Source organism: Podarcis liolepis, assembly GCF_965112155.1.
Source record: "Podarcis liolepis genome assembly, chromosome: 6".
Lineage (NCBI taxonomy): Eukaryota > Metazoa > Chordata > Lepidosauria > Squamata > Lacertidae > Podarcis > Podarcis liolepis.
In genome coordinates, this window is record NC_139559.1 from 80,861,287 (window position 1) to 80,889,221 (window position 27,935).

General features: G+C 42.2%; 1 long non-coding RNA gene across 1 annotated transcript in view; it reads right to left on the bottom strand.

Moving 5' to 3' along the window:
- Window positions 1-1,873: 1,873 nt before the first annotated feature.
- The window catches only part of LOC310708521, a 53,110-nt gene continuing 27,048 nt past the window's right edge, over window positions 1,874-27,935 (bottom strand). Inside the window, exon 3 of the long non-coding RNA XR_014527082.1 lies at window positions 1,874-1,888. This is a non-coding gene — a long non-coding RNA (uncharacterized lncRNA). The remainder of the gene's footprint in view (window positions 1,889-27,935) is intronic.

Consider the following 27,935-nt stretch of genomic DNA (forward strand, 5'->3'; position numbering starts at 1 on the left):
ACTTCCCTTCGTTTAAAGATAAAACCTTATGCCACAACCAAGTGAAAGGCAGTCATTCAGCCCTACACGGAAACACAATGCTAAACCTGGCTGCTGCTTACTTTGAGAGTGTAAAAAAGGGGGGTGGTTCTCAAGTACTGTACTCGAAAGATTGTAGACCATGATCTATGGCTCGTGTGGGGAGGGAGGGTACTGTGAGGTTTAGCTTGGTGGACCATACACTATTCAGATCTGTTAAGTCCTTAGGATTGTTGAATGAGCTGCCAATTATTTTTCTGAATTTTTAACTTTTTAATAGCTTTGCATGTCAAGTCATCAACCATTCTTGCCCTTAATTAATACATACTAGATAGACTCATGCCTGTACATGACTGGGCCCCTTGTTTTCTTCCTCCTGTTTTCCACAGGATAAGGTTAAAAATTAGAGCAGAGGGATGCGTACGAAACCTGCAGGTTATATGGGTGAGCTGTTGACAACGAAGGACAGAACGGGGACATTCTATTTGGAGCTGCCACTTCGAATCAAGCGAGGACGTAATTGGGCCGCCCAAACAAGGAGAGCAACATGGACAGCAAAAGGAAACGGCAACACTCTGGTATAAGCAAATGCACCCTTCTACACTTGAGCGTCACGAAAGGATGTTGCCCGAAATTTGGAGCAATTGCTGGAATGTGGAGAAGCAGAAGTAGAACAATGTTTTGTTTAGCTTCTGCTCTTCTGAATCAGGGGTCACCAATATAGCACCTCACAGACACCTGCCCTGGTGCCGAGAGAGTCCCCTCCACCTGCTAAAATTAGGCTTGAAAGAAGCGTTGTTGAGCTATGTGCTTGGTTGTGGGGTGTGTGCATATGTTGCCCACGACAATTTCTCCTGTTTACACATATGCTGGTGGGCCCAAAAGATTGGCAACCCTTGCTGTAAATAATTTTCTGCTCGCTAACAAAATAATTAAGATCAACCCACTACTGATCTCAACCAAGCTTAGAACAAAATCCAGGCATATGGAACAACCACTTTTGCCCCATAAGGGTATCAGTATGCTGTAAATACAAGCTACCATAGCAATGTAATTATTTGACGATAATCAATGTCACTATTTACTTGTATATTAAAGTCCACTGTTTTTCACAGGAGCCCAGAGTTGCTTTTCTATGGATCCCAAATAGCCCTTTTAGCAATTGAAACCTATTCAAACGTAAGAGAAATCATCATAGGATTTGCTACCATTATTGAAATATATAGATATATTCAAAGGTATTCAAATAGTGTTTGTAGAAGAGAGCTACATTTACCTAATGGTCAGAATTAGGTAAATGCATGGTAACTTGCATTTAGTTCTTTTGGCTTTTCTTAAATGTAGGCTTCATTTTATTTTTAAGTTTTGTCACTTGTCTGAAGGCTTTGGAAAGAGCAGGATAGAAAGTGAACTACTTAGATAGGTGCTGTATTGTCCTGTATCTCAATTTCATACAAAACTCTGGCTGACGAAACGGGAGCATAATTCACTGACCAGCTAACTGTTATTGGGAGGTTAGTTGTGAGAAGCACATATTGATACAAATGTTTTGAAAAGTTAAAAAGTCAGAGAAAAGAAGCACTATTTTATCAGCAACTTTTGTTAACCACAACCTGATGGATCTTTAGTTTTTTTAAAACTGATTTTCAAAATCCTTTTTCTGCCACATTGTAAATCAAATTATAGGTTGGTGGTTATATATTGGCTGCTATATGGTTTTACTTAGAAGATCATTATTCTGTGCTGGAAAACATATTTCCTTCAAAAAGAAGAGAATGGTAGTTTTCCATTACCTGTCATCACGTCTCTCGTGGTACACGATGGGTAACATGCAAGAGATGGCTTGAAAATATCTGTGGCGTCTTGTTTTCTGAAAGGAGTGAAATAGAGCATATAAATGGCAAGAGAAGAGCAACATGGGATAAAAGGGGGACATGGCAACTAAAACGGGTTAATTAGTAAAGCATTTTGTCCAAAAGTATAATTATCATTTTAAAACTTTTTTTTTGCTTCAGGATTGTTTTTAAGATTTCAAATCGGGGGGAAATATTCTGAAGTATTTTTCAAATGAGAGTCATGTGATTTTGTTGCCCTTTAAATATATATATATTGTGGGTGCTTTCTTCCCTTCTAAAGGAAACACGCTGTAAATATGTTTGTGAATGCCTTATTTCATTACATTCTTAACTGAGCAGAAGAGGCAAGCGACCTAGAAAGCCCCAATGTAACCTAAAGACAATTGTTAAAAGACAAGGGCAAATATTTACAAAGGCAGTTCGTCCAATAATGTTTATGGACTATATTGCTCAGTGAGCAGTAGCAAAATGATAAAAAATAAAATAGCATTAAATTTGAATCAGGTTTGCTCAAAAACGGGCCTCTCCCCTTCTGACAAAAAAAAAAAAAATCCTTCTTGAAAAAAGCACCATAACTTTCATTAATTTATAATTTAGAAACAGATATTTTTTAATTTTTAAAATGTTGAAAACAAGATTTTCATCTCATATGAAACAACCACTTTCAAAAAAACCAAAAGATAATATATCTGGAAAGAAAAGTAGTTTACTTTTAATATTTTTTTATTAATAGTTTTGACTACCCTGCCCCCTTAAAATTGTGACTGTTATAAGATACGATTAATGCAATCTATGGTAGGCTGATTATCCAAGTTGTCTGCAAGAATCTTTCACAATCATATTGTACCATTATTGGCCTGTTTATGTTTTATCTGATATTTTCCAAATGATTGTTTTCTATACAGAAATATAATAATCTATTTTATGGCTGCTTCACTCTTCATATATTGTACTTGGGTAATGGCACAACACAGTGTCCTGCATGCAAAAGATTCGATTCAGTCCCTGGCATTTCTAGTTAAAACGGTCAAGTTAGCAAGGGATAAATCTGGCGGCTTGGAAGAGGCACTGTCTGTGTAGTCTCACCTGGTATAAGGTAGCTTGAGCTTTCTGTGATCTTAATATAAAATACTTGAGTTTTGCATCCACTGTGATGTGGCATACTAATTCTTTTCTTTCCCTGATAGCTGTTTTTGAGCAGTCTGAAGAGATACTTAATTTTTAAAGCAACGGATGCCTTATTCAGAACTGCTGTGATACTCATGTATTTTGTGCTCAAAATACCGAGGGCAGCAGATGGGGAAATGGTCTTCAGAGCATTATTTTTCTGCATCTCTTAAGTGTTCACTTTTTGAAACCCGACCAAAAGGACCTGTGCCCAGGTGATTCTAGGATGCTGCAAGTAGCTGTGATCTTCCATACCTTCTGTGGAAACTGCAAATTTCCATATATGGGTAAGTGCCCTAGTTAAGATATAGCACAGGGTGGCACATAGGTATGTTGGAACTGCCAGGAAAGGGGAAAGTAGTTTGTCACACAGTCCCGTCAAATGTGCAACATTGATTTGGGCTGACACATGCAACAACAGTGTACAATAATAAGTGAAAACTGCAGAAAATTATGTATCAGCTTTCGGAGAAAAATGTCTTGAATATTCACAGAAAGGCCCACGGATAGAAATTTAAAGGTTTCCCCTAGTCTATTCCACTGGTATAGTGACACATACAGAACAAACTGATCTACATCTTAAATGGATTTACTACTAGCTGTCTTTTCCAGAATATCAAAAGGAACAGCAGGTGCTTCCTCTTCAAAGGAAGCAAATTATATGTTTGCTACTTGGTCTTTACTGGGATTCACGCAACAATCTTTTGCTGCTCCTAGAATTCGCTACATGATTGAATTGGGTCGCTCCAGACATCAGAACCTTTATCAATCACTGGGCTAATTGCAATGATTATTGCAACACGGCAAAGGAACACGGTCTGAAATTGCTCACAACTTGTCTCCATACATTTCTAAGTTTGTACCAGCTTCTTTAGGCTGTATCCCCCAACACCCTTATGAGTCACTTATCCTTTAAGAAAATCTGTCAGCCACATGCAACTCCTTTTTTGGCATTGACGTCAGATGCTCTGAGCAGCTCCAGGAAGAGGCAGGGAAATGTTCAGCTGGAAGGGACAGATGGGGCAAAGTTTGACACTGTGATCTCATCTGCACTGCTGGGACTCAGTACAACATAACCGTTCACCCAAATGCCTCATTCTGCCCCAGTGAAGCCAACAGGAAGACTTCCATAGATGAAGACAGGTTTTCACTCCACAAAGCAGAAGTTCCAGTATCTCTTTCAGATGAATTTTCTTTATAATAATAAATAATAATAATTTTTTTTATATATACCCTGCCCTCCCCAGCCAAGACCTGGCTCAGGGCAGCAAACAACCAATAATAAAAACAAGTTGATTAAAATACAATTTAAAAAACAAGATTAAAATACAACATTAAAACATTAGGATGCAGCCTCTTCACAGGAGGAGAAAGGAAAAAGAAAGAGGGGGAGGGAATCAAACTGATTCTAAGCCAAAGGCCAGGCGGAACAACTCTGTCTTACAGGCCCTGTGGAAAGAAATCAGATACCGCAGGGCCCTGGTCTCATGAGGCAGAGCGTTCCACCAGGCCGGAGCCAGTGTTGAGAAGGCCCTGGCTCTGGTTGAGGCTAATCTAACTTCCTTAGGGCCCAGGACCTCTAGGGTGTTTTCTATTTATGGACCCTAAGGTCCTCCGTGGGGCATACCAGGAGAGGCGGTCCCATAGGTACGAGGGTCCTAGGCCATGAATATTATATTAGGGTCCTGCTGATTATTTTAAACCAGAATGTGAAATCCAGTTTGCTGAACCATTTAGGTCCCCTAGGCAATCACCCCGTTCCCAAAACACCTCCTGTATCTAACTGCTGCATGAGATTTCCTCCCTCTTATCAGCCTACCAACACAAGAAAGGATCTTTCTCCCTCTTGGCTCTGTTGTACTCCCTGTCAAATGAGCTAAGCTCCTGCTCGCCTCACACCAACAGCACTAATATTGTACCCAACTCTACCCCTCAGCAGTTATTGAATGGTTCTGAATTCCCTGTGATTTTGCAGTTCAATTGATAAATGTCAACTATCTGAAAAAAAGGAACTGGGAAATAGGGAGGGATGAGTCTGTCAATTTATCCCATTTGTTCATTTTCACAGTCTTAACTTCAGTTCTCTCTATTTCCCCATCATTTTAATTTTTTAAGATGTTATGAAAATATACCAGCATTTTAGTGGGAATTTCTCCTTATATACAAATCTTGTGTATGCAATGTTGCCTGACATTCTCGTTTTTTGAAAGCCATTTTTTGGGGGGGTAATATAATGAGTTTCACTAATAGTTTCACTAATATATACATCCTTACACACACTTCCTCCTAATATACACAATTTTGAACATATGATTCGGATGATGAACTGCACCACAAAATTCATAAAAGTGTGACTTGCAAAAGATAACATTAGGTTGCATGTTGTTTTGGAATAGTGTGAATTAGATAGGATTCCCATTAAAATCTAAACCAAACTGAATTTCTACCCCATCTCCCAATGAAGTGTGTGTGTGTTTTCAGCCTTTTTACTATCAGTGGTATATAATTTTAATGAAATAAATAAATAAATCCCTACTGGGAAGGCACTGGGGCATTAAAGATACAACAAACAGCTCATCAGATTTTTAGATACTGGAAATCTCTATTGATCTACCACTTTGAAAACTAAGTGGTTGTAAAGTAAACCTTTTATGCTTTGCAACAATTCAGTAAACATTCTGACTTGGAGAAGGAAAGAAAGGAAAGGGCAGGAGTTTGTGATATTCCAGCAAATTAGTCACAGAGCTGGTAGCATATATTGCAAGCCGTATCTTTTGCCCTAGAAGAACTATGGAGTCTGCTACAAAAAAGGAAAAATGTATGGAGATAAAAATAAGTAAAAAAGGAATTTTATGATCTATAACTTTTGTGTAAATGTGTGCTGAAAAGAGACTGAGTTGCAGGAAAACAGGCCTGTTTTGACATTGACTTGGCAGGACAATCAGATCTTGTCTTGACTACATTCATCAAAAGCATTAAGAACAATTCACAGGCATGTACAAGGGCTATACTATGCTTACTGAAGGCAGTGGAGACCACTGGCTTAAAATCCTATCCATTACTTTGGGAATTCAGGGTGAGGTTGGTGCCTGATGTTAATTTTAATTAAAAGAAAACAAAGCTAAACTTTTTCTGTCATATTCCCATCAGTATGGAATGAAGTCACAACAATAAACAGATAATCTTATTTGAATTTTGAGCCTAATCTCCATGGCTAGGCAAAATCTAATGTGCCAGTTCACGATCATGATTTATGCTGGAGGAGATGATCAGTTATATCTTCAGGGCTTTCTCTGTATCCAGAGCGAACTGGATTGAACTCTTAATGTTTTAATGAAATGCAGTCCCTTGTTACCATAACTTCTTACTTCAGTTTATTCACTACATTATTTACAGATTCACATTACATCAAACAGGCTACTGAGACTATCTTAGCTCTGAGTCCTGGGAGACCTGCACCCTGCCTTGCAGGCCTTTTCCACCTGGCCTGGGAGGAGGGGGGCATTACTCACTTCAGCTGCAAAAGCTGAGGCTGCCAAACAGACTCATGGGCTGGGGTGTTGTTTGGGTTTTCCCCTGCTTTTTGTATCGTTATTTTAGTTCTTGTGATTTATGTGGAAATGATTCAGTTTGGTTGTGTATTGTTATGCTATATTTCTTGTTTATGACTACTTATGTTGCAGTTGTGTGTGTTTTCCTGCTGTAAGCAGGACTTTTGAAACTACAATAGGATTCTCAGGAGTAATGAAAACTTAAATTATAATGATGACGATGATGATGTATTACTTTCATGTCATGAGGTTGCTTTGAAACTGTTAGGCAACACCTTCATGCGTGGAAGCACATTTGATTATCTGTAGTTACAGGAAAGCTCAGAAATCATATTACATAAACTACTTTTTGTTAGATACCTCAATTCACCTGCACTGACCTTGAATCCATTAGGAAGAAGTGGCTGGTTGTTGTTGTTTTAAAAAAATAATAATTAGGAGCATCTGTGACATCATCATAAATGTAGTGTGATGCTGGCAAAATAATGTGAGCTGGCACACAGTCAATCAAGGTAAATAGTGGCATGGGGAAATAAGGCTTATGAATATTAAAGGTAAAGGTAAAGGGACCCCTAACCAATAGGTCCAGTCGTGACCGACTCTGGGGTTGCGGCGCTCATCTTGCTTTATTCCGGGTCATGTGGCCAGCATGACTAATCTGCTTCTGGTGAACCAGAGCAGTGCACGGAAACGCCATTTACCTTCCCGCCAGAGCGGTACCTATTTATCTACTTGCACTTTGACGTGCTTTCGAACTGCTAGGTTGGCAGGAGCAGGGACTGAGCAATGGGTGCTCACCCCGTCACAGGGATTCGAACTGCCGACCTTCTGATCAGCAATTCCTAGGCTCTGTGGTTTAACTCACAGCGCCACCTGCGTCCCTATTATGAATATTAGGACCAATTAATAAAATGGCACAGGGAGAGCAGCACTGAAACAACATGAATATGTTCCCAAGCACTGAAAACGGGATGATGTTTTAGACACAGGGTGCTATTAACCTAAGTTACACTCAGAGCCAGGGGCGTAGGAACAGGGGGCGGGCGGGCGGACCGCCCCATGTGCCCTCACTGAGGGGGGGTGACATTCGGCGCGCCACCCACCTGCGACTCTGAAGCCTACCCCGAGCCATCGAGGTAAGGGGGGAGCTGCACTGCTTTGCCAGTAGCATCCCCCCCCCCCCGTTTTGACAGCTTGAGGGAGGCTTAGGAGTCCCGGGCGGGTGGTGCACCAAATGTCCGCCATGGACTGCTTCCTCCGCCCTCGGCTTCAGGGCGTGTGCAACTCTCTAGACACCCGAGTGGCTAGTCAGCACCTGGGAGGGCACCCTCCACGCCCCTCTCAGGAGCAAGCCTGTCCTGGGCAGGGCGGGCATACGCTCCGTGGCTGCTCAGAGCAGATCCATTTTAATCAATGGACTGAAGTTACTTAAGTTTACTGGGTTGTATCCAAGCAAGTCATTTAATAAGTGCAATGACTTCTGCTTGCGCAACCTAACTCCCCACTCTTCTTCCCCCCCATTTATTACCTGCATCTACTCTAGGAGGTCCCTCAACCCTCTGGAGCAGATTTCAGGGGTGGCACGGGCAGAGGAGAGGGAGGGGAAGTTTCATTTTGTGATCAAATGTATTTCCGCTGGAACAGTTAACCATGTTGAATTCAGCCCATTGATTCAGACCCATGGGACTACTCTGAATATGACTAATGTTAGATATCGTCCATGCTCTTTCAGAAAAGAGCCACATGGTCTTGCCATAGACCTAACACATTTCCGCCCAGTACATAGACATACTCCCTCCTGCTTGTCTACTCATATGTATGAAGGCTCTAGTCTTAAAAAATTAGAACAAGACAACCAGTTAATGACAAAGCACAAAGGAAAGGAAGAAAAAGTAAATCTACCATTGAATCTACAATTTAGATTTTTTTTCCTTGCAGAGAGAACATTGCTGCAGGGTATGTAATTGAAACATTATGCATCCTGACACATGTTTCTATGTTAGATGTGCTGCACGAAAAGGACTTTGGCAAAGGAGGGAAATTCTTGGAATTTATAACCTACATTCAAATAGGGGAAGTTTTTATTTTTTTAAATAGAGGGTAGACATGTAATATTTTCAAAGTAGCATTTTCCAATTACAATTAAAAGCGTAACTTTTAGAAGTGTGTTTAAATGCTATTGAGGAATGTAAACAAATGCTTTTCTATTATACAGTAACGGATACCAATACCAATATTCTATACAATGTAAATATAAACACAATATTACAAAGGGATACCATCCAGACTTTCTTTCAAGTAACTCTCTCATTCCACACCACTGAACGGCATCCTTTTAACCTTACAGCTTTCCTCTTAAGCTTTTCTTCTCGAGACCTTAACACAAATTGTGGGCGTTTCACAGATATTCTGACTACATCCTTAATGTACAGAAATGCCCCTGCTTCCATTTTTGAGACAGGCAATTATTCTCCTTAATATCGGTGGATATTAAGTTTTTATCCTAATCTTCCTCCAAGGAGCAAAGGGTCTCCCTCTCTCCTTTATCTTCACAACAACCGTGTGAGGTAGTATAGGCTAAGACAGATTACGCTGAGAGGTAGTCCTAGGTCACTCAATATGCTTTGCACAGATTTGAATCCTGGTGCCTGTCAAACTTTCTACCCATACCAGCACATTGAAATAAACAAACTTAAAATAATTTGGTGGCTTGAAGGGGGGGGGGAGGGGCACTACATCTAAATTTCAGAATCACAGACAAGTACACAGCATTTCCTGTCTCTGAAATGGCACAATCAGGCCTAAGCCTGGGTGATAATGAGATGTTTCTTCTCTGACACCTGCTGTGCCATCCAGTAGGACATTTCGGGGAGTTCAACTTCCCCATGAGGCTTTGGCGAATTTAAAAACATTTCAGCAATGTTTGCTATCCAACAGAAATATAACATGCCTGTGTTGTATGTGGTGTACGCTACTGGTAATGTTGATTTTTATACTATGCTGAAATATTTGTGCATCACTGTGGCACTACATTGGAAAGGCGGGTTAAAAAGCTTTATTAAGCAAGTAATGTCAGATAAAACAAGGAGAACTAAAATAGCATGCCAGCCCAACAAAACTAATAGCTTAGGAAAAGGGCACCGAAGAGGGTTTTGGTCTGTTTCATTTTTGTTACATCTGCATGTACAAAATATGCCAATAAGATGCATGTGCACAAAAGGTTTCAAAAAAAGAAGACTGCCCTTTAGCTTTCTATAAGCAAGGGTACTTTGGTTATTATTCACGCCTGCAGATGTTTCATGCATGCTTCTAATATCAACCAACCTCCATGCAGTAAAATACCTGCACCATCATGAACTGCAGATCCTGTGTGTCTGGTGTCAGAGAGATTACTGAGAATCATGTTTCACTCGCTTGAGTGTGGAATAGGAAACAATTAAGTGCCATAGAATATACAGGGTGGTCCAAACATCATGTATTATAAGGTACATTTCAATGTTTCAATGGCAGCATGACCCCCAGAGTGCTTGGGCACTTGGACCACCCTGCATTTGCTACCTCTCTGGTAATCCCACAAACACATGTTGTGTTTGATATTTTAACCTACAGTTCTGCTCCTTTCACAAATATGGTTGTAAGTGCTAAACTACTTCTCAGAAAGCTATTTTGCTATGGGGATCAAAAAGAAGTTTTAAAAAGCAAAAGGTTGTTGATTGTATTTTCATGTCAGTAGAGCATACAACTCTTGACAAATCCTCAACATTCATGATTGGCGGGGGGAGGGCACAAGGCAAGAGCTATAAACAGAGCAAAAACTTCACTATCAGTAAAAACAACAGGTAAAGGCATTTACCCTGGAGAACAGTTCTAACCAACCCGCAAAATGATCAGGTGAGCCTTCCTGAACAAAGTTGCTGTTATGTACATAGTTGAATAGGATCCAAAAGGTAGCAGTCTGATTGGTCCTAGAACAATGCAGCAGTATGATTGGTCTGCAGGAGCCACCCAACCCAGCTCCAGATGGAAGTGAATCCGCAACCTGATTGGCCTACAGGAGAATTCCGGAATTAGCCAATCACGTGCAGCTCATTGTGTAAATAATGTATATAAAGCAGATACTTTAGGGGAACATCCATTTCCTCCTCACCACTATGAGCTGAATAAAGAGCATGAAATTCACTCTCAACTCTGAGTATATTTCAGTTGCATAGTTGGAGTGCCATCATCAAAAAGGGTTTAGATCATATGCCTACCCAGCACCCACTGTACTTCAGACAGCTGAAGCACACAGCAGGTCTTCAGAAAATCTAAACTTGAGTGGTGGAGAAATATATTTTCTCTGAAGTAAGTTCTATTGCTTGTTTGGTTGTGTTTTTGTTTTGATGGAGATAACCTTTATCAAAAGATTTTCCCTCCCCCCCATGGAGTTAAAATGGAGAAGTGCTGTCTCATTTTCATTTTCAGTCCTACAGGAACTCAGCAATTTTGAGGAGGCGTCATGGCAGCAAGTGAGGTTGGTGCAGTGTAAATGTGCTAGCAAGTGCCCTGGAAGGGCTCTGCCAGTGCATCTGCACCACTCCAACCTGGCTGCCACATCCACTTCCTCCTCTCCACCCCAGTATGCTGTCAGTGACACATCTGGAGGGAAGTCGGATAAGTGGCAGCCCCACCTTGCCATCTGCTGCTGCTGCTGGGGTCCCAAAATGGAAGAAGGCTGCTTCAGGTGTTGCTTTACCAGCATAAGAGGAACCACAGAAGCAAGAGTGGTAGGAACCATCAAACATGTCTTAAGAGGTCTAAGCAATGGTTCCTGGTTTGTATTTTAACTTAGAACCTTCAATGGGAATTAGAAAGTACATGCCCAAAAGGAGTCTTAGGCCTATTACTGTAGAGAGATCTTTTGTACACAGTGATGGAACCTGTCAGCTCTAAATCTCTTTGCTGAATCTCTTCCTACTGTAAAAAAAAAAAGAAAGGATTGACGAGCTACAGTTTGGCAAAGATCTGAGTATATCCCAAGGGTTTCTAATTTTTGCCCAACTAATTCCATAATAAACAGTAAGAGAGCCTTTTATCTGTATGTTTTGTGTGCAGTGAAGTCACATCAAAGGGCTGAGCAGCTTATTTTCATCTACTTGGAAGCTGCTCTCTATACTTTTTTGGCAATGCTGTATGCTGTTGCTAAAAATATGTCATTCTGCTTGTAAACTTCCATACATAAAAACAAAAACGACTTCAGGAAACTCAAGATTTGGAGGACTGACATACTTCCCCACCCCCTTCATCTGCCTTTGTAACCCCTCTCACCCAATGTAGTTTCCAGCATCCCTTTATGCAGCATATTAAGCAAATAGGCATGAGTTATGAAATGTTCCAAATCTCCTTGAGAACCTTTTAGGCTGCAATTCTGCTCTCTTTCCATAGAGGGCAGAAACTCTTGTCATATCAGTGGGGTGGGGGGATGTGCTGCTGAATCCAACAGTGGTCCAGCCCACACCTCAATAAGTGGTACGTTGCTTTTGGGGGCACCAGCTCCATGTTATAGTTGCCAAGTGTTCTACTTTGCACCAGACAGTTCCGTATTTGAAGGAGTCAACCTGTTTGAAAGGCCTTCCAGTTTAAGGAGGGAGCACGGGGACCTTGAATTTGTGCCAATCAACAATTAGCAAACTCAGCATGCGCACCCACTGCCTCGTCTCAGTTTTCCCCATAATGGACAGGGCATTCTATTTCTATTTCATTGTGGAATGGTGCTTAGAATGCTGGACCAGGACTTGGGAGACTGGAGTCAAATCCCCACTCAGCCATGACATTGGACCACACACAATCTATCAGCCCATTAGGATAAAATGGGTGGGGTACCCTATACACCATCCTGAGCACCAAAATTTACATCTGTTTTATAAATGAGCCTATACAAATCGGATGCTGTGTCCTCTACTGCTCTCTTTTTTGGGGGCACCCTCCTTTTTGGTGATGTGTAATTTGCTACCCTAACCCATCTGCAAGGTGAAGGAATAAATAGCATGTATAGGAAGGCCTGGGTTTCTTATTGGAGAGGTTTCAGGGAGAAGGGAATAGCTAGTCCCAAGTTTCCTTCCATCCTCTCTTGGCATTGACTGACAGTTATCTGTGTAAAAGAGAATAAAAAAATAAAAATAAATTCCTTCCAGTAGCACCTTAGAGACCAACTAAGTTTGTTATTGCTATGAGCTTTTGTGTGCATGCACACTTCTTCAGAACACACTTTGAAGAAGTGTGCATGCACACAAAAGCTCGTACCAATAACAAACTTGCTTGGTCTCTAAGGTGCTACTGGAAGGAATTTTTTAATTTTGTTTCGACTACGGCAGACCAACACGGCTACCTACCTGTGTAAAAGAGAGAGAGGGAGCGATAATGTCAGCCATTTTGTTGATTGGAAAGTAAGAGGTCAGGTTTCTGAAGCAACTGCTCCCTCATGTCCACCCCAATTGCTTAGTCAACAAAAAGAATTGCCTGGAGTGATGCATTATGTCCCCTGAGGGTAACCTGCCCTGAACTTAGTGCTTCTTCCCATTGGCACTCTAGCTTACCTAAACCACATTTTCACCACCACCAGTGCAATAAACAAATAAGCAATAAGTTAAGGTACAGAACCCCAACAAAACACAATTATCAGACTGGACTGTTGTAACAACTTCCAATGGCAAAACCAAAAACAAGGGACAATGTAACAGACTCAAATATAATACTTAACAACATTAATAGTACTTAATTATCAACATAGAAAAATCAAGCGATTTTTTTTCTGTTAGCAATTTATGACAACAAATATTAATGTAGTTCTTGTTGACTTGCATTTCTCCACATTCATTATTATTATTTTTTAAAGAAGGAAACCACTTAGTGTTAAAATCTGCCTTGCCTTAGCTTTTTAAAAACTCTCAATTGGCAAATGTAAAGTTTAACAGCCTTCTTAAAATGTACAGGTCATAATTGTTACCAGGTTCTGTAAATTAATTAAAATGCAGTCACGAATATGGAGCTTTCGTGGCTATCTGCTCATTAGAGCTCAGCTTGCTAATGGCGTATAAAATCCCAGTAAAATGTAATCATGATTCTTTCCCAATGTGCTACTGGGTGAAGAATAAAGTAGCAGGAAGGAGACAAAATGTAAAAAAAAAAAATTAAAAAATAAGTAAATACAAAGCTAAAACAAGGCATCAGGGTTGGGTTTTTAAAACTCAGTTTCCTGCCATTGCATGCGTGAGGCACAGATCTGAGTGTTACAGCAGCAACTGTGGTTTTTTTCTCATTTTGAAATGCTGTAATCAGCCCAGCTGAAGCACAGCGTCAGAATCACCCAGTGCACCAACAGGGACTTTATTGCACTTGGAATGTATTGACAAAGGGCTCATTATTTGTCACACTGAAAAGAGTGGCTGCTTGAGAAAAACACAAATTGCTACTATACAAAGTTGTCAGAAGGAGCATGCAAAAATATATATAAATAAAACAGCTGGGAAAGATAATAATTCAAGCAACTTTGTACACGCAGACAGCTGATTTGGAAGTGATGAAAACATACAGATGGGGAAGTCGGGATGGTACAGCTTTGCTTGTACAGAGAGAGAGAAACAGAGATGCTATGTATACAAATTTACTCAGAACTAAATCACATGGAGTTTGGTTAGACTTATTCCCGAGTAGCTGTACACAGCACCACAGCCATCGTTGGGGGAGAAAATCAGGCAACAAACCGTATAGATTCATGATGTGAAACTCTTATGATGATGATGAGTGTTCTGAAGACTTAGCACAGTGGGAAATGTGTCAAATTAAGACGCAAAATGAGAGCCTAGCTTGGTGAAATTCAGCTTGGATTTGTGCATCCAATAAAGAGGTTAACTTGAGTGATGCTCTCTAGATGTTGACGAACTACAACCCCCAACATCCTTGACTACTGGCCATGTTGGCTGAAGCTGGAGGGAATTGTAGTCCAATGACAACTGGAGAAAGTCCTCTTTGCTGTTGTTATCGCCATTTGGTAGGCTCGACGTTGAGCTCTAACCCATGTTCTGTCTGACTCAGAATGAGTTTTCCGCTACCAGTACTCTAGCAGTTTCAGCAATTGTTTCATCGCCCTCAGCTCTAGGAGAAACCACGGGGCCATCCAGGTTCCATGCAATTGGAGACGGTGCTTCGAAGCCAGACTGTCGATAGCCCTGGTTAACTCCGCATTCTAGTGGGCCACCAAGAAATCGGCTGAGAGGCCATCAACATGGGGTAAGACACCCCCTACCACTCTCTGGAAACCATTTGAATCCATTAAGTGGACCATCCAAATCAGTCCCATAACCCTGTGGAGGGGAAGGGTCATGGAAATGTCTAGTTGCACCAGGAAGTGATCCGACCATGGCACTTCTTTTGTTTCACTTTTACTTAATGTCAGATCACCCACATCCATAGAGGTGAACACCAGGCCTAAGGCATGGGTTGGGCCAAACTTATTCATGGACAGCCCCATGAGGGCCATGCTTTCCACAAAGTCCTGAGCGGCCCCTTGTAAGGTCGTGTTGGCGTGAATGTTAAAATCCCCTAGGACAACCCAACTAGGTGTCTCCAGGAGAACATCCAAGACCTGAACCAGCTCAGCCAGGGAATCTTTGGTGCAGCGGGGAGGTTGGTACACCAATAAGAATCCTTTTGCCCAACTTCCAGAACATGCACTCAGAAAAACTGGGTCCCCCCCATTGTAGTTTCCAATACCCCCCCCCGGATCCCTTTTAAAACAATCAAGTGTTACATTAAACCATTTTCCAATCCCCGGTATGGAAGCTGATCTTAGGGACAAATGTTTTTGTTCCACACAGGGATGGAGGGAGGAAAAAATTGAGGCCACACTCTTGAGATCTCTAACAAGGCCTCCAGTTAAGCAGAAATGGGAGACATGCCTGAAGTAGTAGGACCATAATAGCACTGCAAATTCTTTACAAGTCACATCCAAAGGATTTAAGTGGGACTCGTAATGATTTGGGAAGTGAGGAATGACTCAAAGGTTTGCCTTTATGGACCCCCCAATTCTAGATTCTGGTGCCCTCTCACCAAGCTGTATCAGATGTCATCTGAGTCTGCTGTACATACCAGAAATGTAAAATATTACTCTCAAAACTCACACAATATTTTAAAATTCCGTTTTACTATTCTGTGATCTTTGGCTGTACTATGTCTTTCTGACTCAAGGCTCATATCCCAAGGCCACTTCTCTTTTGTGCTCCTAATTGGCTGTTATTGTGAGAATTCAGCAACAGACAGTTAATTCACAAAGTAGATCCTGAATACAGTTTGTGACAGCTGTACACTTGAATCATCCCCTGTGTGAGCAAAAAGGCAAATTTCCCAGACGTGCATCAAACTCTGTTCAGCCTACATGCAAGTCCGAGATGAATGTTAAAACTGGAGCTTCTAAGACATAGAGAAAAAGAATGTAATATCGAGGACACCCAAGTACAGAATGGCTTCCAAAAATTTAGTGGCCATTCGGAATGGAATCTCAATATTTGTCCAGAGGCAGATGGCACTGTAACAGGGCTGGGAGCAGGGGAAGCTCATTTCATTCATTCAAACACCAATGCTATTATTGTCCTTCCAATGACCTGAACTGCTCCGAAAGCTCCAGTTGACTAAAGAAAAGTTGTTCATGCTCAGCTCCTTTAGAATGGAATCTTTGAGGGTGGAAAGGCTATAGCTCAGTGGCAAAGCATTTGCCTTGCATGCAGAAGGTCCACGGTTCAATCCCAGCATCTCCACCAAAGACCAGATAATAAAGCAACAGGCAGTGGAGGCATGACTTATTATTATGAATATTTATGGAATTTATATACCGCCCTATACCCAGAGGTCTCAGGGCAGTTAGTTCATGCCAGAAAAACAACAACAAGTGACCCAAAGCTCTGTGTAATAATCAGAAATGCGAACCTCATAAGTGTAAGACTGCACTTAAAAAAATAAATAAATGGAGGTTTCTAGGTCAATAAGCAAACCTAAGGCGCAAGGTTAACTTTCTAACTAATACCACAATCCAAAACATTTGCTCTGGTTGGCAGGTTTGCCTGAAATACTGTTCAATGTCAGTCCAACATCATGGTTTCTCCTTTTGTTTTCCTCTTCTACAGGATCAAATCCTTGCCCACCATTCAAACTGCTCACTACACCGTGAAATAACATTTTTGCTGTGACAATTATGGTAACCAGAGCAAAATAAATACATATAATTACCTGTGTTTGGCCCCATCTGCACTTTTAAAGCAGAATTATACCACTTGAAACACTCCCGGCTTCCCCCAAAGAATCCTGGGAAATGTAGTTTGTTAATGGTGCTGAGAATTGGAAGCTGAGAGCTTCCATTGTTGGAGGCTGTAAGGTAACTCTGTGAGGGGAATAGAGGTCACCTAACAACTCTCAGGAACCTTATCAAGCTACATTTCACAGGATTCCTTGGGGGAAGCCATGACTGTGTAAAGTGTTATGAGGTGGCTTTAAATGTACACTGCAGATAGGACCTTTGTTAGGCATATTACATTTTATCTCTTCAGAGAAGGCACTGTGGTTATTATTTCTTGACTTAAGCTTTATGTTCATCTACATAAAGGTTTTTTTAAAAAAGTCATTATCCTCAATGTTGGGGCAGCAAGAGTTTGCACACATACGACAGAATGATACACAATGGAGTAGTCACTAAGTATTACTGCAAATTTTCTCATTGTCCTGCATTTGGAAAAGAAGTGAGAAAGCTTAAGTTACAAGAATGTGTGTTGGATTTTTGTTTGATTTATTAAATGCCTACCTCACCCTTCTTCCCCAGAGGTCCACACCTGTGTCCAGTCCAGCAATGACCAAGTCTAGATCCACTTCGAATGACATAGCACGATGAGCCTTCACAAACCATGCCCTGAGGTCCATTTAAAATGAGGCCAGGCTAAACCAGCCTTGTATCGACAGTGTATGCAACAAACAAGGAGGTGTTTTCTTCTGGAAAAACATCCTTCCTTCCCCCCCCCTCAAACTGCACCATTTTCCTCAAGGGTTTGCCCAGGTACCGTCCTCCTAATAAACAGAATGAAGGGTCCTGTCTGTGGTATTGTAGTTCAGAATGCCATAAAAAGGCAATTAATGGTTCACTACATTTTTAAAGCATCAAGGAGTCACACTGTTTGACCTTTCCCCCCTCAGACGCCAAAATTGTCTTCCTTCAGCAGCTATTGGGTTTCCTCAGTCACAGATTCCATACATGAGATTATGTGAAGAAACACTAAAATGGCCTACCTGAGGTAAAATAAACACCTCCCAGAATAGTGCCACATGTTTGAAAATCTCCTGGCAAAATCAGGTTTCTAATGCAACTCTTTCCATGTCTACTCAGAAAGCAAGTTAGATTTGAGTTCGGTAGGGCTTACTCCCAAGTAAATCAGTATAAAACTACAGCCTTATTGGGCCCTCAGTAGATTTCTATAGATGGGCAGCATCAGTGGAGACACAGCCCTCCTCCTGCTGAAATTGCCTAGCAATATTTTTTTTTAAAAAAAAATTCTCCTCAGAATCTCAAAAGCCACACATTTTCCTGAGTCTTATAATCTTATACTTCCTCAAATTTACAGAGGCATTTCTGTCCATTGCCTGTTTTCTGGCTAATCAGCTCTCTGCACCAATCAAAAAGTATAACTATGTGAAAGAGATTCTTCTCAGGTGCCTTTAAGCTGGGGAGAAAACATGCGACCAATCCTGCTGGAAAGTCAGCCCTGAAGTGGAGAGCTCTTACTCCATATGTTGTCATGAGGTCTGCCCAGCACAGCCACTATATGGGAAGAGTCGGAACCCCTTCAGTAACATTCCCATGTGTAAGCACTTAGCCTATCACACGCAGATTCTGAGCATGCTCAGAGCTATTTCCTGAAGGTCAGAGAAGCAAAAAGGAAGTGTTTCCTACTTCAATTAGCTGCTTTTTTATGTCTAGTATTTGTTTTGTGGCTTTCCAAGCAAGCAACAGAGAGCCTCTTTCTATAATTAATACCTATTTCCACTTAATCATCTTGCATTTATTTATTTTTTGAATTGGGGACTTGGGAGGTGGGAGAAATGGTGGGTGGCTGTTGCAGCAGCAAACTCTGCAATAACCATTTCCCTACATTCGTTCATTAAAAGCTGCAGCAGCAGCTGGGTAAGGCAGGACAGATGAGGAAGATCTGGCTTAATTCCAGAAAAGTGTGTGGACCTGATTCCAACAAGCGCCTACCCTCGCAGCGGATGTATCTTGAATGCCTAGGAATGCGGGAAACTGTCACTGTTATTTCTACACTGCCCTTTTGTGAGTTTGTGGGCGAATTTCTAAAATGCAAAAATGGGGCTTCGTGCCTCCTGGAACATCTCCCTTCAAACTTGGAAGATATTCCCTGAAATACATAACAGAGGTTGATTGTGATTAGTCTGGTGGGAGGAACTCTGTGTCAATGAAACAATCAATGGGGCATTTTTTGCTGGTTTATTTGTTGGAATACTTTGTCCTATAATTTAGAGAAAACAAGTGTTTTGGATAATGAATGGTTAAATTGATTTTGTGGGGAAGGAAAACCGCATGCAACTGGAAGCAAGTTCCCCTCACATTTTAAAAGTTATTTTGTGTTTAGGCCTTTTGGGCAGTGGATGTTTAGGTGTAAACAATACATGACTTCCAAAACGTATGTCCTGTGGTGTGGCTTAATTTCCAAATAGGATGTATGGCATCAATGTTGTCTGAAAACCATACCAGGACCCTCTTATGTGGAAGCTCTTTCCCTATACATAAATGTGCAGAGAATAACTGATGGGTTGGTTTTATTAGAGAGGAAAAGGGAAAGTCTCTCTGCACAGGAATGGTGCACGCTACTAAATAAGCGCCGTCCAAATTCTATTATGATGAATATATCAAGATTAAAAATTGCAGTTCTACCAAGTCAAACTGTTACCATCCTCCACTGGCTGGCATGCTGCATTGAATTTGATAGGTCAGAATTTGTGTGAGTCTGGCCACAAGTTGTACATGAATCCAATTTACATCAGATTATGATGCAAGCACAGTACAATAGGTTGTGATATTGTGGTAAAGTAGCAGTCTGGGCACTTTGTCCAAAACTCATTTATTTTTTATTTCCCCCCACTCCCAGTTACGAGGGGTTACAGAATCAAACAATAATCTGTTAAGCCTTTCCTAAGGATTGTTAGAATTTTTCAGCAAAGGAGGAAGAATGCTTTGTTTTTGTTTTCCTTCCAGTGGATAGTACTTCATTTGCTTTTATTAATGTACTCTGTCAAAAATTATGAAGGGGACCAGATTTTTAAAAAGCATCCTCACAGTATGATGTACATTTCAAATCTAATAGAAAAATTCAGGTAAACGGAATGAAAAATGTCAGGTTAAAAAAAGCTGCCAGCGTGCTCTGTTAATTCTCCTTGGGTGCAGTTAATAAAATGAGGTGATAATTCTGTCTCTTGTTAATGTTCAACCTCACAGTGATTAAAAAAGGGAAAAGATTAAGGTATTGGTGTGACATACTCTAGAAGCAGTTTCTAGGTGAAATTGTATGATATGCATTAAAATGAAAGAGCTTACCTCAGCTCTGAGAACCTGCTTGGTGGGTACTAATTCAATGTAAAGCTGAAATGGAAGTAAAGTTTATCAGATCAATCAGCATTATCATATTAGGTGTCTCTCCCCCCCCTCAAAAATCTATATTTCAGGCCAACTCTGTTTTACTAGAAATGATAATAAAACAATAAGCTTGTAATACAATGGATATTTCCAAAAACTGATGCTGTGAAGAGGGCAAGCTGTATGTTCAACTGCATATTATTTATTTGTTTTGAGTTTGTTTTTAAATGCTCAGGTGCTTTTAAATGCTCAGAGCAACTTAAAAAAGAAAAAAGAAAATGCTAGATTAACAACATACTATTAGCATTTAAAAAATCAGCTAAAACTGAGAATTAGTATCAGTAGCTGGGAAAAGCTCTTGTACAAGGAGACCCTCCCATCTCTCTCTGCCTCTCTCTGACTCTCTCCTTCTGAATGAGTACTCTGTAGTTCTCTATGAGTACTCTATGGTTCATCTAGCACAATGATTGGGATCCTTAGCTCTGTGAGCCAGATGTGGTCCTCCAGTCCTCCTTATCTTGCCCTTGGATCTCTCCCTGGACGACACCCCTTCCTTAGCTACACCCACTCCCCCCAGGATATGATCCTCACCAGTCTAACCCTGTTTCACACCCTCCTTGGGTGTGGGTTTTTTTGCGGGGGAACTGGCTGGAATGTGTCCTTGAGCTCTAATGAAACCTCATTGCTTTGCCTGGTTGGAGGATGGAGACAGATGTGTGTAGATACTATTATTGTTATTTCTGGCCTTGTCCAAGACTAGCCAATGGCAGGTTGCCCAGAAGAGAATGCAGCTTCGCACCAAAAATGGTTCCTCATGCCTGGTCTAGTGCTTCAGTCAAGACAACCACATAGAAAAATTAAGCACTGGGTTCAAATTATATGGGTCCAGCCCTCAGCCCCTTTGGAGATAGCCTTCATAGTGCTGTTTTAGAAGGCATACTACTTTCTTGAATAGAGTTGTCTCTATACAAGCTCCCCCACCATGCTTCATCATGTTTCTCTGTGCCTATGTGTCTCATGTGGATGGTAACCTGGTCTCTGCATTGCTTTGCTTATTCAAGAAACCCACACATGTTCTGTACATGAATTACACAGAGGTTTGAGCAAAGTGGGCCTGCTCTCTTTATCTTTTGTGATGAGCCCCCTTAGCTACTGGAGAAACATGGCTTGGCTCAAACTGGGAGGAATCGAGAATGGGATATCATTTAGGACCCCCTACCTTCTCTCACCGTATAGTTAAAGCTATGGTTTTCCCAGTAGTGATGTATGGAAGTGAGAGCTGGACCATAAAGAAGGCTGATCGCCGAAGAATTGATGCTTTTGAATTATGGTGCTGGAGGAGACTCTTGAGAGTCCCATGGACTGCAAGAAGATCAAACCTATCCATTCTGAAGGAACAGATAGGTAGCCGTGTTGGTCTGCCATAGTCAAAATAAAAAAGTTCCTTCCAGTAGCACCTTAAAGACCAACTAAGTTAGTTCTTGGTATGAGCTTTCGTGTGCATTGCACACTTCTTCAGATACACATCTGAAGAAGTGTGCATCTGAAGAAGTGTGCATGCACACGAAAGCTCATACCAAGAACTAAATTAGTTGGTCTTTAAGGTGCTACTGGAAGGAACTTTTTCATTCTGAAGGAAATCAGCCCTGAGTGCTCACTGGAAGGACAGGTTCTGAAGCTGAGGCTTCAATACTTTGGCTACCTCATGAGAAGAGAAGACTCCCTGGAAAAGACCCTGATGTTGGGAAAGATTGAGGGCACAAGGAGAAGGGGACATCAGAGGACGAGGTGGTTGGACAGTGTTCTTGAAGTTACCAGCATGAGTTTGACCAAGCTGCGGGAGGCAGTGGAAGAAAGGAGTGCCTGGCATGCTCTGGTCCAGAGGGGTCACGAAGAGTCGGACATGACCAAATGACTAAACAACAACAAAACCTTCTCTCACAGAACGTAAGCACCAGTAGAAGAGGAGGAGAGACAGACCAACATGGGAGCAGAAGGCACCTCCAGTGACAAGAGAGCAAGCACTCCTTCCTCACCACCACCACTGCTTGAATTCCCTCACTTGCTACCCAGAGTGAATTCCTACCTGTTGTACTTAAAGGCATTCAGCTTCACCCCAAATGAGTGTCAACAAGGTAGAGCATGGAGGAAGAGATGAAGAGAACACTTGCAACCTTCATTCATCTTTCTAGGTGGCTGGCAGAAGTGGCTCAGCAGGTGGGGTGCATCTGCTGTGCTAGCTTTGTGGGAGGTTGGTCACTGTTGCTTACTGGAAGCTGGAGAGGTGAGGTGGCAGGGAGCTTGGCACGGTGCAAGGAGCACTGCATTGGCTTTGCCATGCCAACCTCCCTGCCGCCTTGCCCATCTCTCTCCCAATTAGCAACAGTAACCCACCTGCTAGGAAGTTAGCGTAGTCGCTTCACCCCACCTGTAAGCCACTTCTGGTGGCTGAGCATTTTTGTCAGACTAAGGCTGCCCTCTGACTGGTGGCGTCTGCATCTCACCCCAAACCTACATGGCACTTACTTATTTTCTTACATTTAGATCCTGCCCTTTCCCCATTGTGGAACCCAAGATGGCATACGCATGGTCCCCAGGTGAACTGACCAGATCCTGACCAGCTTAAGCTTTAGCAAGATGGTGGTCTTATGTTCTTTCAAACCACACTATCGACAATATATTAAATAGTACATGCAACGGCCCATACGTACATCACATCCACACATAGCCGCATCTTTGCCCACAAACACACCCATTTATAAGGTCTAACAAAAATCTAAAAGGGGATGTTGGCACCATCCGAATTTGTATTTCTGTTCCAAGTCATCAATTAAAAACACAGCCTAATGGTTTCTGATCACACGCAGTGAATTTCCTATCATTTTTATTCTCTAACCCTCATTTCAGAGCAGCAGTAGGAATCAAAGATGGAAACTATTGGGAGAGTAATTTAATGTAGCCAAGTGACAGCAAGAATTAAAGATGGAAACTGGCTGTTAAGTAATTTATCAGTTCCCACTGACAATGCCATTTTCTACTGTGTTCGTCTTAAATTGTTTTGCTTATCGTTAAATGACAGAGTCGGCAACATTTCATCTTGTGCAGGCTGTTCTTCATATCAGAAAGCATACTGAATATCTTGTGGCCTAACTATATGTTTTGTTAATTGTATGGCCTGAGCCACGTCAGGATATAGATTTTGAAAAATTGCATTCTAGGTATGAGGAAGGGAACTTCCGTCCGCAATCAAGGCTGGTCCTAGCATTATGCAGAGTGGGGCAGAAATTCCTTGCCACCACTGCCACAAATGGGAGCGTCTTGTTCTTTTCCATCATTCATTGCAGCACAAGGCAGTAATTTTCATCACGGCTGGGGTGGGGAGGGCTAAACTTCAGCTCCCCATGTGTTGTGGCCCTGATCAAAATCGCCTGCTCCCTTATTGCCTAGGATTAATTATTTTAAATCCCGTGATGCAGTTACAAGCTACACATGTGTCACTCTAAGGCATGTTCTATGACACACATGCAGGCGCTTTGCTACCCCCCCAATGGAAAACGTGGCCTAACCTATGGTTACCAGGTGTCCTCGTTTCCCAGGGACTGTCCCCAGATTTACAAATCTGTTCCCGGACAACATCCGTCCCTGGAATGTCCCCGGATTTCATTTAATGTCCCCGGATTTATATTTTAAGTGTTGTAGATTTATTAGTAGGGAATGAATGTTGCATGATGGGTTCAACGGCATAAGACACATCATATCGGGACTTCCGGTGAGGCAACATGGTGGGCGCCACGGCAGCGTGCAGCTCCTGAAGCCAGCCAGAGCCAACTGCGCTACCAGGCTGACTCCAGGCTGCTGAGACTGCCGCCACCGCCGCCACTGCTGATGGGGAACTGGTGATGCCCGGCTCGTCAACTGAGGGAACCTCTGTCCCCCTCCAACCCAAATGAAGCTGGGAGCGAGAGCACCCGGCCACCTGGCCGACTGCCCAGTGGCTCTCTGGGGCCAGGAAAACCCCGGAGCCGACGCAAGGAGAAGGAGGAGAGGAGAAGGAGAAGGAGAAGGAGAAGGAAGAGAGATAAAGAGGAAGGAGAAAAAAGAGGGGAGCCCCGACCTTGCCACGCCGCTGCCGCCGCCAAGGAGTAGAGGTTGAAGAGCACCAGGAGGGCAAGGACACGTGGCCGACCCCAGGCCCGACCTGAGCCTACTCCATGATGGCTAGTGCTCCAAGAGAGCAGGCCGGGACCCAGAGGAAGGCCGTGCAACAGAGGAGACCACAGAAGAGAAGATATTACTTCTTAATTATTATTTTTTAATAACATTTTTAAAATAACTTTTCTTTCTCTTTTCAAAAAAAAAAAAGTGTCCCCAGATTCTTTGAAAAAAATCTGGTAACCTTAGCCTAACCCACCACACCCCTAGCCATTTCCTGCAACTGCACTTTGCAAAGGAAGATCAGTAGTTGACTGGAAAGCTATCGATTACGGAAACATATTCATCTTTATTGATCTTCTCATAGACGTTCCCTTTATAATCAGATTGTTTGTGAACTCCGCACACCTTTTCGGTGTGGTGGCATTGCGGGCCCACAGGACCAGATGAAGGAGTTCCAGGCACTGGGATCCTACCTGAGCAGGTGAGGGGGGCGTGATGCCCCCTCCGCCTATCAGGTGCTGGATCCAAGCCTGCCTGCCTGATTGGCCAGGCAGGCTTGGACACAGGGATGGCCTTGGGGGTGGGGCTGACGAAGCAAGCAGGCTTCCCCCAGGTCCACTCCCAGTGCATTTAAACAGCCTGCACTTGGACCCTCTACCTGATTTTCTTTGTAGGCACAAAGCCTTGGCCTGCAAGACATTGCCTTTGGTACCCTCTCTTTTAACTTGGCAAGTATACCTCCTATAACTGTTGAAGTAGTGTGATCACCATCAGTCCTGAGGCAGTCCCTACATGCATGACTATTCTCCGCCAACACCTTTAAATGTGTACTGGATAAATTTCTCCCCAATCCATAATTGCACACAGTAAAACCACATGCACACACATTTCTTGTCACAGGCTACCAAGTGCAGGTGCATGGTGGAGACAAATTTGTCTGATAGTGTACCTAGTTGTACCTGTTTTCTAACACAGTACCTCAAAAATGTAAGTATCTTCAAGATTAACTTCCTAGAGAACATTTATCCTGATTTGTTTTCACAAAATTTGTGAGGCGATCATACAACAGTGTCTGTTTTTTTATTTGTGGAGAGGTTATGCAACACCCCATAAAGCAATTATTTGAGTTTCCCTATCACTTTCCTTACCACATCTGATTTTCTGTTTTTGGAGCAGGGAGTGGGCTTGCTGCACAAGAGTACCAAATCCACTTTAATTCTGCAACCTGGATTTTCTGATATGCAGCTGAATCCCAAAATACCATCAGTTTGGAAGCATCCATAGGGGGAAAAAATCCATGTCTTCTAGCCTTTTTGTGTCACTAAATTAAATTATTTATTTGTTTGATATAAAATGCCTTTCAGTAGAAAAATTGACAGAAACTCTATGCACAAAATACCGTATCTATAAAGTATCTATGTCTATAATTGTAGTGTCAGGAATTATTTCTCATTTCTATCTTTAAAAATATATTTGCACATGAACCCCCCTATACAGAAGCACATTTTTGGTGAGTCCCATGGGCAGATCACATGAAGTGATTCTACACTATGTAATTTACTGTAATTTACTGGATAATTTCCTGTGTTGCATTATTATTGATAATAAGCAAAATTGGCACACAAGAGGATTCTCATGTGGGGATTAAACAAATGTCTATACACTTATGGGAATGAATATTCTCATGCATGTGAAGCAATCTTTAGAAGTGAAAAGAATTAGTTCACATCATATGAATATGAGAGTCCTTTGATAGTTTACAAAGTATTTCCTGTGAGTTCCTCCCCCAATTACATTCCATTAATATTTGGATCCAGAAACAATATGAATGCAGTAAATGAAGTTCTGAATAGGGAAAGTTATGGTGGTAAGGGACCACATTGTCAGCCTGTCATTCTCAATCCATATACAGTCATACCTTGGTTGTCAAATGCCTTGGTACACATCCGTTTCGGCTCCCAAACGCTGCAAATCTGGAAGTGAGTGTTTTGGTTTGAGAACATTCTTTGGAAGCCGAACGTCTGATGGGGCTTCCGTGGCTTCCGATTGGCTGCAGGAGCTTCCTGCAGCCAATCGAAAGCTACACCTTGGTTTCTGAAGGTTTTGGAAGTCGAACGGAGTTCCGGAAAGGATTCTGTTTGACTTCTGAGGTACCACTGTAATAGTAAAATGGTGTACAGTGATTTCTACCCCCTGTGAGCCGCACCACTTCGTTACAACCGGGACAGATTATTCAAGGTCCTGTACTTTACCTTTCTAAAAGAAGAAAGGTCCATAATGCAGGGAAAGCTAACCTGTGGCCCTCTATCAGGGTTTCCCAAACTTGGGTCTCCAGCTGTTTTGGGACTACAATTCCCATCATCCGTGACCACTGGTCCTGGTAGCTAGAGATGATGGGAGTTGTAGTCCAACAACAGTTGGAGACCCAAGTTTGGGAAACCCTGCTTGAGAACTTGTTGCACTCCAACTCCCATCAGCCCCAGTCAGGCATGGAGTGATGGGAATGATGGGAGTTGTAGTCCAGCAATGTAAGGCCAACCACAGATTACCCTCTACATGCAGCTACCTTTGAAGGTGACCTGGAAACTACAACTAATCCAGAACATGGCAGCTAGACTGGTGACTGGGAGTGGCCGCTGAGACCACATAACACTGGTCTTGAAAGACCTATTGGCTCCCAGTACGTTTCTGAGCACAATTCAAAGTGTTGGTGCTGACCTTTAAAGCCCTAAATGGCCTCGATCCAGTATATCTGAAGGAGCGTCTCCACCCCCATCGTTCTACCCGGACACTGAGGTCCAGCTCCGATGGCCTTCTGGCGGTTCCCTCACTGTGAGAAGCTAAGTTACAAGGAACCAGGCAAAGGGCCTTCTCGGTGGTGGTGCCCTCCCTGTGGAATGCCCTCCCATCAGATGTCAAAGAGAACAACAACTACCAGACTTTTAGAAGACATCTGAAGGCAGCCCTGTTTAGGGAAGCTTTTAATGTTTGATATATTACAGTATTTTAATATTTTTTTGGAAGCCGCCCAGAGTGGCTGGGGAAGCCTAGCCAGATGGGCGGGGTATAAATAATAAATTATTATTATTATTATTGGGCCTCAGCATCTCAAAGACTGCCTCCTCTCCTTTGAACAGTTATGACTATTGAGATAAACTAAGGATATTTTTTTGACATCTGTGTGCCAAGGAAGGCATTCTCTGTGGCTGTCCCACAACTGGGAAGAACGGTAGCTCTCTGGCAGAGCACCTACATAACTGAGAGCTACAATTCTCAGAGTGGTTTCCCAGTCAATCCCTCTTCCAGGGAACTCTGGGAATCATAGCTCTGTGAGGAGAACAGAGATTTCCTTCCTAATAACTCTTAGCACTCTTAAGAAAACTGCAGCTCCCAATATTCTTTGGGGGCAGCCATGACTGTTTAAAGTGGTATGGCGCTGATTTAAATGTGCACTGCAGGTGCACATTCCAGAACAATACATGACATGCAGCTATTCTTTGAAATTTGTGCTTGTCCATGTTT